The 12,519-nt window shown below is 38.0% G+C and overlaps 1 protein-coding gene across 1 annotated transcript in view; it reads left to right on the top strand.

The window, feature by feature from the left end:
- CCDC22 (coiled-coil domain containing 22) overlaps positions 1-12,519 on the top strand; it is a 206,151-nt gene that overhangs the window by 125,316 nt on the left and 68,316 nt on the right. The gene's annotated exons all lie outside the window — the stretch shown is intronic.

Raw genomic sequence — 12,519 nt, 5'->3', positions numbered from 1 at the left:
GAGAAATCCAACTGATTTTTGTATGTTGATCTTGTATCCTGCCACTTTGCTAAATTGGTCCACTGTGTCCAATAGTTTTCTTGTTGAGTCTTTAGGGTTTTCTAAGTATACTATCATATCATCTGCCTAGAGAGATAATTTTACCTCCTCTTTGCGAATTTCCATACCTTTAATCCCTTCTCTTGTCTTACTGCTATCGCTAAGACTTCCAAACCAATATTGAGTAAGAGAAGTGATAGTGGCATCCTTGCCTAGTTCCTGTTCTTAAAAAGAATGCCTTTAACCTCTCTCCGTTGAGAACAATGTTGGCTCTCGGGTTTTTATAAGTACTTTTTCTATGTTGAAGAAATTCCCCTCTAATCCTATTTTGTTGAGTGTTTTAATCTGGAAAGGGTGTTGGATTTTGTCAAAGGCCTTTTCTGCATCAATTGATAGGATCATGTAGTTCTTGTTCTTTGCTGTGGTAATGTGATAAATTACATTAATTGTTTTCCTTATGTTGACCCATCCTTGCATACCTGTTATGACTCCCACTTGGTCATGGTGAATTATTTCTTTGATGTATCATTCGATTCTATTGGCTGGTATTTTATTCAGGATTTTTGCATCTATATTCATGAGAGATATTGGCCTATAGTTTTTTATTTTGGTGGTGTCCTTTCCTGGCTTTGTTATCAAAGATATGTTTGCTTCATAGAATGAGTCTGGGAGAATTCCATCTTCTTCTATTTTCTGAAATAATTTATGTAGAATTGGTAACCGTTCTTCTCTGAATGTTTGATAAAATTCACTTGTAAAACCATCTGGTCCAGGGCTTTTTTTGGTTGGAAGTTATTGCATTACCTTTTCAATTTCTTCTTTTGTAATGGGTCTGTTCAGATGTTCAGTTTGTGTCAGTTTAGGTAGGCTGTGCATTTGTAAGTATTTGCCCATTTCCTCTAGGTTTTCATATTTGATTGAGATAGTTTTTCATAATACTCTAATGTTACCTTTTTTATTTTAGTTGGTTCTCTTGTGATGTTGCCTGATTGATCTCTTATTCTGATTATTTGTGTCTTCTTCTTTTCTTTTGTGAGTTTTGCTAGGGTTTATCAATTTTGTTCACCTTTTCAAAGAACTAACTCCTAGTTTTGTTGATAGTTTCAATTGTCTTTCTGATTTCTATTTCATTTATTTCTGCTCTAGTTTTTATAATTTCAGTTTTTTTAGAGGGTGTCGGGTTTTCTTGTTGGTCTTTTTCAATTTGCTTGCGATATTGGGTTAGAGAGTCAATGGTCTGTTCTTCCTTCCTTTTTATATGTTTCCTTATTGCTATAAATTGACCTCTAATTATTGCTTTGGCTGTTTCCCCGAGGTTTTGGCAATTGTTTTCATTGTCATATGTTGCAAGAAACTTTTTCATTTCATTTTTTTAATTTCTTATAGTACCCAGTCATGTTCAAGCAAAGTGTTGTTCAGCTTCCATATCTATGGTTCTTTTCTCCTTTATTGTCCTATTATTAATTTCTAATTTTGTAGCATTATGGTCTGAAAAGATGGTTTGTGTTATTTTTATGCTTTTGAATTTATTGATGCTTGCCTTGTGACCTAGAATGTTATCTGTTCTGGAGAACATCCCCTGCACATTGGAGAAGAAGGTATACTGTGTTTTTTGGGGGGTGCATTAGCCTATAAATATCTATGAGTTCAAGTTGGTTTATTGTGTGGTTTATTTCTTAAGTATCTCTGTTGAGTTTTTTTCTCATAGTTCTGTCTTTTCTTGGTGTATTGAAGTCTCCAAGTACTGTGATAGTGTTGTCTATTTCTTTTTTCAGTTTTGTTAATGTTTGTTTTATGTATTTTGCAGGTCTTTCATTTGGTGCATAGATACTTATTATTGTTATGTCCTCTTGTTCTATTGACCCTGTCAGCATTATGTAGTGACATTCTTTCTCCTTTTTGATGGTTTTTACATTGACATTTATTTTACCGGAGATTGATAGCACTACTCCTGCTGTTTTCTGGTTGCCATTTGCTTGCTATATTTTTCCCCACCCTTTCCTTTTTTTTCTGTCTTTATCTTCATTTTTCTGATGTGTCTCTTGTAGACAACATATTGATGGATTTAGTTTTTTTTATCCAATCTGCTCCTTTTTTTCTCTTCAGTGTTGCATTTAAACCATTCGTGTTCAGTGTGACTATTGAGGGGCTAGGTTTTATTGCTATCATTGTGTTGAGTTCTTTTTGGTGTTGTTGCTAGTTACTTTGGGCCATGCAGCTTTTTGTGGTATGTCTGTAAAAAGGACATCTCTGAGTCTTTCCTGCAGCAGTGGTCTTGTTTTTACAAACCCTCTTAAGTTCTATGAACTTGTCACTCACAATGTTGTACTTCAAGACAGATCTAGAAATTACTTTTTAAACTATGAAAGCAACCCCATTTTTTCTCACCTTTTCGTCTCCAGAGTAATATATCATATGATCCTCTGACTCAAAATGCCCCATGCCGGTCCATTTCATCTCTCCAACACCTAGTATGTACATATTTATGCATTCCATTTCTTTCTTAAGAGTATCTAATATTCCTACATTCATGGTGCTCACATTCCATGTTCCAGTCACTAGTATCTGCGTACAACTGTTCCTCTTCTTTTGTGTTTCCATACTTGAAATTTCTACCTCAGTTGCCCTCTCTGTTAGTCTACATGTGTTTTGTTGTACATAGGGTTTTCAGAGGCCTGGTATTTCAGAAGTGGATGGCCAATCCTTCTAACTAGCCTGTCTTAATCTGAATGTTCCGATTTAGAGGGGTGTCTGACAGACAAGCAATTTATAGAGCTGTGAAAGATCAATCCCTCATTGTGGAGTTAACCATTAGTTACAGTGTTGTCCCTGCCCTTGGCCTGGTGCCTTGACCCACTTATTTCCCAGTTCCACCCTCCACCAGGATACCACTTTACTTCCACCGAATCCCATCAGCATTTATCTTCCATTGTCCAACCCTTGATCTGACAGCTTGTATCTGAAGCCTTCTTGGCTTCTGTGATTCCAAACACTTCAAATGCTGACAATTTCTGGTGTTGTGTTCAGTGTCCCTTAAGTTTAGTGGTAGTATCTCCGAAGGGAGGGAGATGTGTCCTGTAGAACTGGTGTATAGATTGTATTTTACAATTTTGGCTCAGCCTTGGGGCTTTTGTACCTGTGGGCATAACAAAGCGTTTCCCACGAGTTGTTTCTCTATTGGCTGTCCCCCGGGTTTGCCCGTGCAGCTTCCATTCTCCCCTGTTCTGCCCGACAGATCCCTCTGTCTCCCCTCTGCACATCCCGGGAAGATCTTGGCTCAGCCTTTGTGAGTGACAGGACAACACTCTTGGCACCAGTAGCCAGGAATCCAAAAAAAATATTGCGATAGAAAAGTCTGCTGTTAGGGACCTCTCCAAAGTACTGAAGAGCAATGGTGTCACTCTGGAGACTAAGGTGTGTCTGATACAGATTATGGTCTTTCCAATCTGTTGTTATGCATCAGAGAGTTGGACAGTGACTAGGGAGGATAGAAGGAGAATTGATCCCTTTAAGCTGTGGTACTGGAGAAGAGTATTGAATGGACTGCCAAGAAAACAAACAGATTCATCCTGGAGAGGGTTAAACCAGGTTGCTCCTTGGAGGCAAGGATTCTGGGGATTCATCTGACATACTTTGGACATGTTTTAAGGAGGGACAGGTCCTTGGAGAGGGACATCATGCTTGGGAGGGAGGAGGTACGGCACAAGAGGGGAAGACCCTCTTTGAGGTGGATTGATTCAGTGACTGTGGTAATCGGTATGGGTGAGTAAAGGGCAGTGCGATTGTCCCAGGATAGAGCAGAGTTTAGGGCTGTTGTACATAGGGTCGCTATGAGTCGCAAGCAAAGTTGCACATAACAACAACAAGAACAACTCTTAGGTTCTTCTTTTCTGGGTATATCTTGATCTCGCTTTCATATTTGATGGATAATTTTGCTGGGTACAGCATTTTCTGTTGACAGTTGTGTTTGAGTGTTTGATATATGTCCTTCCACTTTCTTCTTGTTTGCATGGTTTCTGCTGAGAAACCAGCATTTAATCTTATCTGTTCTTCCTTATATGTTACTCTTTGTTTCTCCCTTGCTGCTTTCAGGATTCTCTCCTTATCTTTGGTTCTGGCAAATTTAACTATGATATGCCTTGATGTTTTTCTTTTGGGGTCTAATCTGTATGGTGTTCTCTGAGCTTCTTGAATATATATTGTTCTTCATTATGCTTGGGAAGTTTTCCTCCAGTAGTTCTTCCACTACTTTTTCAGTGCCTGTCTTACCTTTTCTGGTATTGTAATGATGCACATGTTATTTCTCTTGATGGTGTCCCACATTATTCTTAGGTTTTCTTCTTTTTCCTTCTTTTTTGCATCTGCTTTTTGCTCTAGCAGATCAGTGGTGACAATTCTGTCTTCAATTTCACTGGTACTGTGTTCCATTTATTCAACTCTGCTTGTGTGTCCCTCCATCATGTTGACAGCTTCTGAAACACTGGACCTCATATTTTGAATAGTGGATTCTTGTTTCCAGTTTTGCTAATGTCTTGTTTGTTTTCTCTGCAGTGTTCTGTATGGCTTTTTTTTAGCTCCTTCTGGTTTTTGCTTGTAGTATACTGTAATTCATCAAGTTTGTCGTTCATCCATTGAATATATTCAATCACTCCTCTTTTAAATTTTTTGTCAGAAAGTTCCATCAGACTTTCTGCCTTCAGGAAATCCACTGATACTGTGTCACCCTCTGGGGGTTACATCTTGCTTTGCTCTTGTGTATTGTGTGGGATAGCTTGCTTTCTTTGAGACATCGGTATGTTCTTGATCTGAAAACAATGCTCTAGAGATCAGTTGGGCAGTTACCCCACTTGTGTGTTTTTCTGAACTTCTGACTTCAGAGAAATATCAGGTCAGAGCCTGTGAGGGCAATCTTTTGTTGGTAAGACAGGTCAAGGTGTTTCCAATTAAAGGCAAGTTGATTGCCCAGATGTGTAGGCACCAGTGTGGAGCCAAATGGGGTGAGGCAGGCACACAGTTGGGTGATTGAAAGGGCAGGTCAAACACTCGGGGACCTCTCTCGAACCTCAGCTGTCTGAGTGTGCTCATGATTGGGGTCCCTACTCAAATTCCCATGGTCTGCTTCCCACCCAGTGGTTTTCACTCAGTGGTCCCTGCCTGGTGGCATTTACGCAGGTGCCCTCACACAGCAGCCCCTGCCCAAGCAGTGTCCTGGATCCAACAGGACCCGAAAAGTCAAAGTCAAATTCCCACATACCAACTAGCCTCTGGCTGGTCTGCAGAGTCTACAAAAGTTCAGACAGATTACCAGTGGCTCGCTCGTTTCGGGGCAGTTGGTGTGGCCCAAGAGAGCTTGGCCAAATTCCCCACCAGTGGGCACGCCCTTGGGTACTCTTCCAGGTAATCGGCAGTGCCCTAGGAAACCCAGTCAGGATCCTACTGGCCTTTCTCCTGCTAGATTAGTTCCACAGTAGCTTGGTTGGTGGCTCCAGGTGATGGCCAGATTTGCAGCAGCACCCTGGGGTCACAGGGCTGTGGTGGTGGCTGAGGCAGGTGGTTGTGGAGCTACCGGGGAGGGGGAGGAAGGAAGGGGCTGTGGGGAGGGCACAGGAGCACAGGGCTGGGACACTACCACCAGGAGGCAGGGGGCAGGGCTTAGGTGCTGCTGGGGGTTTATGCAGTGGCACCCTGCATGATGGGGTCACGTGATGGCGGGCTGCAGGGGGGTCATGCAGTGGCAGGCTGTCGCTCCTCTGGGGTCACACTGTGGCCGTCAGTCAGTTGCTCCTCCAGGCTCTTGTAGAAGCTGGGGGCAGTCAGTTGCTCCTCTGGAGTCACACGGTGGCAGGTGCTTTCTCCCTACTTGCTCCTGGTGGGTGGGTTCCACAGTGGTTTGGCTGGTGTCTTTTGGCTGGGTCTCAGCTGTCCTGTGTGTGGTTCAAATTCCAGCTCTCCAGCTGCAAGGGGGTTGCTTTTTTCATAGATGACAGTAGCAGGATGCATGGACAGTGTTTGGTTTGGAAAGTTGTTGCCTTAAGACCAGCAGATGGAAAAAACCTGACTGATTAACAAAGCAAGATATAATATATCTACGCTTGGAAGCAGGAGTGGCATCCACTTCCGAAATAGCTTGCCTCCGGAAAGTATGAACTTAGAGAAATGATGAAAATTATGAACGTTCACGTCTTTCATTCATAGGATGGCTATGAGTTGTCTACGACTTATGGCATTTACCAACAGCAACAACTCATGAATAATCAATTCTAGGTGATGTTGCACAGAATGCAGAGAATCCCAGATGGGAGAGGGTTAATGATTAAATGTTCTGTTAAGAACTTAATTTTATTAAAGGTGTTGTGTTTTTTGTTGTTGTTGTTAAGTGTTGTTGAGTCATAGGCAATTCATAGCGATCCTATGAACATAAGACCTGAACATTTATATAACTTTGGTAGTTTGTCCATGTTCTTAGCACTTCCAGAGACAAGCGATTTTGAAAATGAATGCCACTCCTGCTTTAAGCTTGTTTTAATTGGGAAGCTCCACCAAACACTGTCCACCATGGGTAACCATTATCACATTTGGCACATCAGCATCACAGTGTTTAGCAACACAGCAACCACAGGTTACCTCTGTACAGCAAATGTACAGACCAGTGCTATACCACTTAGAAGAATGTTTGACAAAAAATACAATTTAAACCAGGCCTGGGGGCCACAGATTAAAATCACCCACCTTGGACTTGGTAGCATAACTTTCTGTCCACTAGGCCAACATAGCTCTCTCTATGTTGTTGTTATTCTTGTTAAGTGCTGTTGAGTCAAAGACAACTCATAGTGACACTATGAAAGAAAGACCTGAACACTTGTATAACTTTGGTCATTTCTCCATGTTCATAGAGTTTCCAGAGGCAAGCCATTGTGGAAGTGGATGCCACTCCTGCTTCCAAGCTTGTTTTAATTGGGAGGCTTCACCAAGCACTGTCTAGCTTGGGTAACCATTATTGCATTTGGCACATCAGTGTCACAGTGTTTAGCATCACAGCAACCACAAACAGTTACCTCTGTACAGCAATGCACAGACCACTTAGCAATGCTATGCCGCTTAGAAGAATGTTAGAAAAAAACCCCCAATTTAAACCAGGCTGGAAGGCTGCAGGCCCTCAGGCCCTAATGGGTTTTTAAATAGGAGGCCTTATCACATCATCTCCCTCCCCTTAGCAAATCAGCATTCCATCCTACTGCTTACCAATCCCAGCCAACAGCTTCTGTAGAACCAGCTCCTGTAGATGACTTTCAAACTGGTTTCCAGTGACCATACTGCTGACCAGAAAGGGTTTTTAAATAGGTGGCCTTATCACATCACCTAAGTATTTTTAAGTACTATTACTTAAAAAAATGATAGGTCTGCTCAATGGGCTGAGTGTCATGCTGTCTTCTTGATTGTGATGGAAGAATTGTGAAGTGTTTAGAGTCCATTTGATCCATAATAATAAGGAAATTATATGGTAAGCTGGAAGATAGAAGCTATAGAAAACGAATGAAAACATTTGCTTCACTCACTAAATAGGCTGTCTTTTCTCTGCATTGTTGGCTGTGTCGTAAATTTGGTTTCTAGGTATGTGAGTATTCTGGTGGCCTAGTGTGCAAGGTGGTCAGACAATCATTGTTGTTGTTATGTGCTGTCAAGTTGCCTGCGACTCATAGTGACCCTATGTACTCAGCACTAAACCCTGCTCTGTCCTATGCCAATCTTATTGTCTCTGACACACCTACCCCTATTACTCCAGTCACTAAATCAATCAGTCTCATTGAGGATCCTTCCTCTTCTGCGCTGTCCATCTTAACGGGGTCCAGCCCCATTATATCGAACAGTTCAACTGAGAGAAGAGACGAGGATGAAATGAAGACGCAGAGAGACTATCCACTGCTGGCGAATAAGAGTTTTATTATTCAGAAAAAGGCCTATATAGATTTTAGAAGCACATCTGCTATAACAATTGCATCATCTCTTTCCATCCGAGATGTTGACTATCAGGTCAAACATTAACTCTCACAGACCTCAGCGCAATACAAAGATGTTTTCCAGAATACCTTATTGTGTGTTCTAAGAAACAAAGAGTTTGTGTATATTACATTCCGAAAGGTCTGAGACCTTTGATCACTCTTATTAACATCCTACTTCCTTGAGTTGTTTATTGCCAAGTAGATGTTCTATCCAAGATGGAGTTAGTCTTGCTGGTTTTACAGTACAGGGCTATTCTTGCTTTACAAGTTAGCCAAGCTCCTGACAATTCCCCCTTCCAAAATATTAAACGATAGGATGTTGCCTGTCTTAGGTGGATAAGAGAACTCAAACTCAAGTTGCCCGTCATGGGGATAATCGCAATTTATGCTATTCTGTCTTAGGATCATGAGCGAGTCTCTTTCCTTACACGTCATTGGCTACACATCCTTCATTTGCTTGGGGAGGGCTTTAAGTTGAATTCCATGTACTTTACCCAGCAATTCTTTATATTGCTTGGCTAATATATGACGAACACAAGGGAGAATCCATAGTATACCTATGATAACAGTACAAAGAGCAACAATCATAAAACGCAGATTTTTAAATCAAGTTACTGAAGGAAACCAATTTTTTGGATTTCCAAATATTTGACTAGTTTGTTCCGCTGGAGAAATATTTTTATCTAGGGTATTTTGCATTTTTATAATTCTTTGGTGCAAATCACACAAATAAAGAGAATCATTATTTGACATCCAAATTCCTTTGAAATGAGATACTATTTTTATCCGATTATTATCTGAGCTATTTTAATTTTGTAACAGAAATAGAATCATAGGCCACATAGCACCTTAACTTTTCTTTCATTCTGATTTGTTGTACTATATTGCCGTACATTTACCGTATCATACCAAGCATTTAACTTTTGCTCCATAACTTCATCCACATTTTCTTGCTTTACCCACTTTTTTGTCACATTATGCATTAACCCATTTACAAAATTAGCCGTTTGAACTTCCTGAGTCAATGCTACAGCAGAAGCATAGAAATAAGAGAAATAATTCCTGCAATAACAAGACCTACAGCTCTTTTAGCTCTTAATGACAATTTCTATAACTCTTTTAAAATTTGCAGACCTTTATCGTAATACCAGGTATCATTTAACAACTGAGTCATCTTTGGCAATAGAGCTGGTACAGTTAGAGATTTTACGAGAACAACTTATGTTATATTTCGGATAATCACCAGTGATCACATTATTACCAATTAATAAGACATATGGTTCAGTTACACAAGACATGACTTTGGCATTGGCATTATCTCCTTTACATGTATCCTTTGGGGTACAGGAAATATCTATTGATCCATACTTGCAATTAATTTCCATAATTCAGTTTGATAATTATGGTGATTAACAGTCGAAATTTCTTCTACTGATCCTTTAGCTTCAACTTTATTTGATGGAGCCCAGGCATACAAGTTCAAATCTGCAGTAATATTTTCCTCCAGCTGAGAGGGTGAAGTAAGGGTAGATCTTGAACATATGTCCTTTAAGATTCAGCTCGAATCCTCATTGTCAGAGTCAACAATATTACCATCCTTATTTCTGTCAGGCGAGAAAGCTTCTGCAAAGCATACCAGCTTTTCAGGAAGCCACCTTGTACTTTCAGTGTTCTGCGGAAAAACACAAACATAGCCTCGACCCCATATTAACATAGGGTCAGGTCTTTTTCATTGTTTTATTAATGCATCCTTCTATTTAATTTTAGCATACTTTCATTGTATGTTTCCCCATTGTCTGTCTGTGGCAGACCTTTCATTGCCATTCAAAAATTAAAAAATTTAAAATAAATTGTAAATGAGAAATAAAATTATTTGAATTTAGGGGATTCCAGTTCCCCCTTCTTTAATTTTATTTAAATATTTTTTGATAGTGGAATGGGTACATTCTTGTTTTTGAGGATTGTAAGGAATTCCAGTTTTATGACATATTAAAATATTTACAAAAATTTTGAAAACTTTTACTGGTATAGCTAGGAGCATTACCAGTCTTGATTATTTTAGGAATTTCTAATATAGAAAAAGCTAATAAACAATGTTTTATAACATATTTAGTTGCTTTTTCAGATAAACAAGATAATACCACAAAACAGGAACTGATATTAATAATAACATGAACAAACTGCAATTTTTCAAATTTAGGAATATGAGCTATATCTATTTGTCAAATATGATTTGGCAATAATCCTCTAGGATTTACTTTAAACTGTGGAACAGGTAATAAAGATAAACATTTTTCACATGATTTTACAGTATCTTTCACAGTTTCTTTCAGAATATGAAACATTTTATGTAAATATTTACTATTAGCATGATGACTATGATGAAATTATTCTGCTTTTGTTAAATTAAAATTTATTAAATATTTATTAGCCAATTTATATTTTTTTGCTAAAGGTTCTGGTAAAGAAGAAAGAGGCCTAATATGACTTATAAAAATATGATTATTTCTTTTTCATACTAATGATTATGTTGAAATAATTGTAAAACTATAGAATTTTTTGTTTTGATAATATTTACTGTATTAATAATTGGAAGTTCATAAACTATATAAACACTATTATGAAATATATTTATATTTTGAGGGTAATTTATTAATACTTGCTTAATAGTTTTTAATTTGGCTTGTTGTGCTGAAAGTGATGAACATTTAACTAGTTTAAAATTTCTAATTGGTCCAAAAGCAGCTTTTTTTAGAAGACCCAGCAGTAAATATTACAAGAGCATCAGAATTGGTTGATTAACAAAACCTTTAGAAAATAAAGATGAATTTTTGTTTGCAAAATATAATAATTTCTCTTTTGGATAATGGGAGTAATTTGACCAGGATAATTGGCTAATGCAGTTATCATTCTGAACAATATTGATATAGCCAATTAACTTGTAAAGCATTATAAGGGACAATGATTTAATAAGGTTTTATGTCAAAATACTGTCTTTCTTGACTGTGCTATTATTTGAGATACAGCCTGTGGGCAAGTTCGCAAAACCTTTTTATGTGAACGGGATAAATGAATTAATCTTAAAGGAGCATTCTGCCACAATACAGCAGTAGGAGCCCTTTCAGTATTTAAAACACACAGCAGTAACTTTTTACTATAATATATACAAGATAGAGAACAGGAAGAGATAGAACTTTTTTTTAAAGCCCCATCAGCCTCCATACTCAATTCTCTCCTAGAATTAGGATTATTATTTCCTAATTAAAATGCTCAGTTCCAAATATGGCTTAGTTGAATTAATATTTTTTAGTGATTTTTGGACATCATTTAGTGTTCCTAGATTACTAACATGAATTCAAAATTTTTGAGGTCCAACACAATTCTCTTCTATCTTTGTTTCCAAATTTATACACTAAGATTGACCTTTTTCTAAGCCTTCTACAACTTATCATATACCCTCAATTTAGCTTTTACTAACTCTCATATTCTGGCACAGACATTCTATTTTAAAGCAAAACTACTTTCATTTTTGCTTTTAAACAAAAAATACACAAAACTTATTACCAGTTATTTTTCTTTTCCTTTTTAACTTTATACCATGTTAAAACTTTTAATTCTATTCTTAAGATGATATGTTGTAAAGTAGTTTAGACATACTAAATTATTTTATGTGTGTTTACCACCCCAAATGCCATAGTTTAATAACTGTAATTTTTAAATGCTGCATAGGAAGAATTACTAATAATATTAATATTTTCATCAGACCATTTTTAAAGCTAAAAAAAATAGCACATAATTTACTTTTTTGTACTGATTTATAAGGAGATGATTCAACACAGAATTTGTTAATACTCCAATATTCCATTTTTCCGTAATTAGAAACATCCATAAAAATGTTAGGACCTTTAAGAGGAACAGAGGATATGATACATATAGGTAAAAATAAAGAGATGTGTTCCTGAGGAGATGAAAAGAGTCTATTAGAAGGAAAGTGATTATCAAAATATGCAGCTTTTACTTATACAACCAGATTCAATGCAGGCAAGCATTAATTAAGGGGCTATACAACCAGAGCCAAAGAAGAAGAAATAGATGATTTCTACCAACTCTCACAGGCAGAGATAGATCGAACATGCACTCAAGATGCATTGATAATAATGGGCAACTGGAACACAAATGTTGGGAACAGGGAAGAAGAGTCAGTAGTTGGAAAACCTGGAGTTGGTGACAGAAATGAAGCTGGAGATAGAATGATTGAATTTTGCACAATCAATGACTTATTCAATGCAAATACGTGTTTAAAGAGACATAAACGTAGATTATACACATGGATTTCACCTGATGGTATGCATAGGAATCAGATCGGTTACATCTGTGGGAAAAACCGCTGGAGAAGCTCAATATCAGCTGTGAAAACTAGGCCAGGAGCTGATTGTGGAACAGACCACCAACTACTCATATGCAAGTTCAAGCTGAAGCT

Source organism: Elephantulus edwardii, unplaced genomic scaffold (assembly GCF_000299155.1).
Source record: "Elephantulus edwardii isolate Elephantulus edwardi_28Jun2011 unplaced genomic scaffold, EleEdw1.0 scaffold00441, whole genome shotgun sequence".
Lineage (NCBI taxonomy): Eukaryota > Metazoa > Chordata > Mammalia > Macroscelidea > Macroscelididae > Elephantulus > Elephantulus edwardii.
Note: the sequence above shows the minus strand (reverse complement) of the source record. Positions and strands in the feature narration are given on the sequence as shown.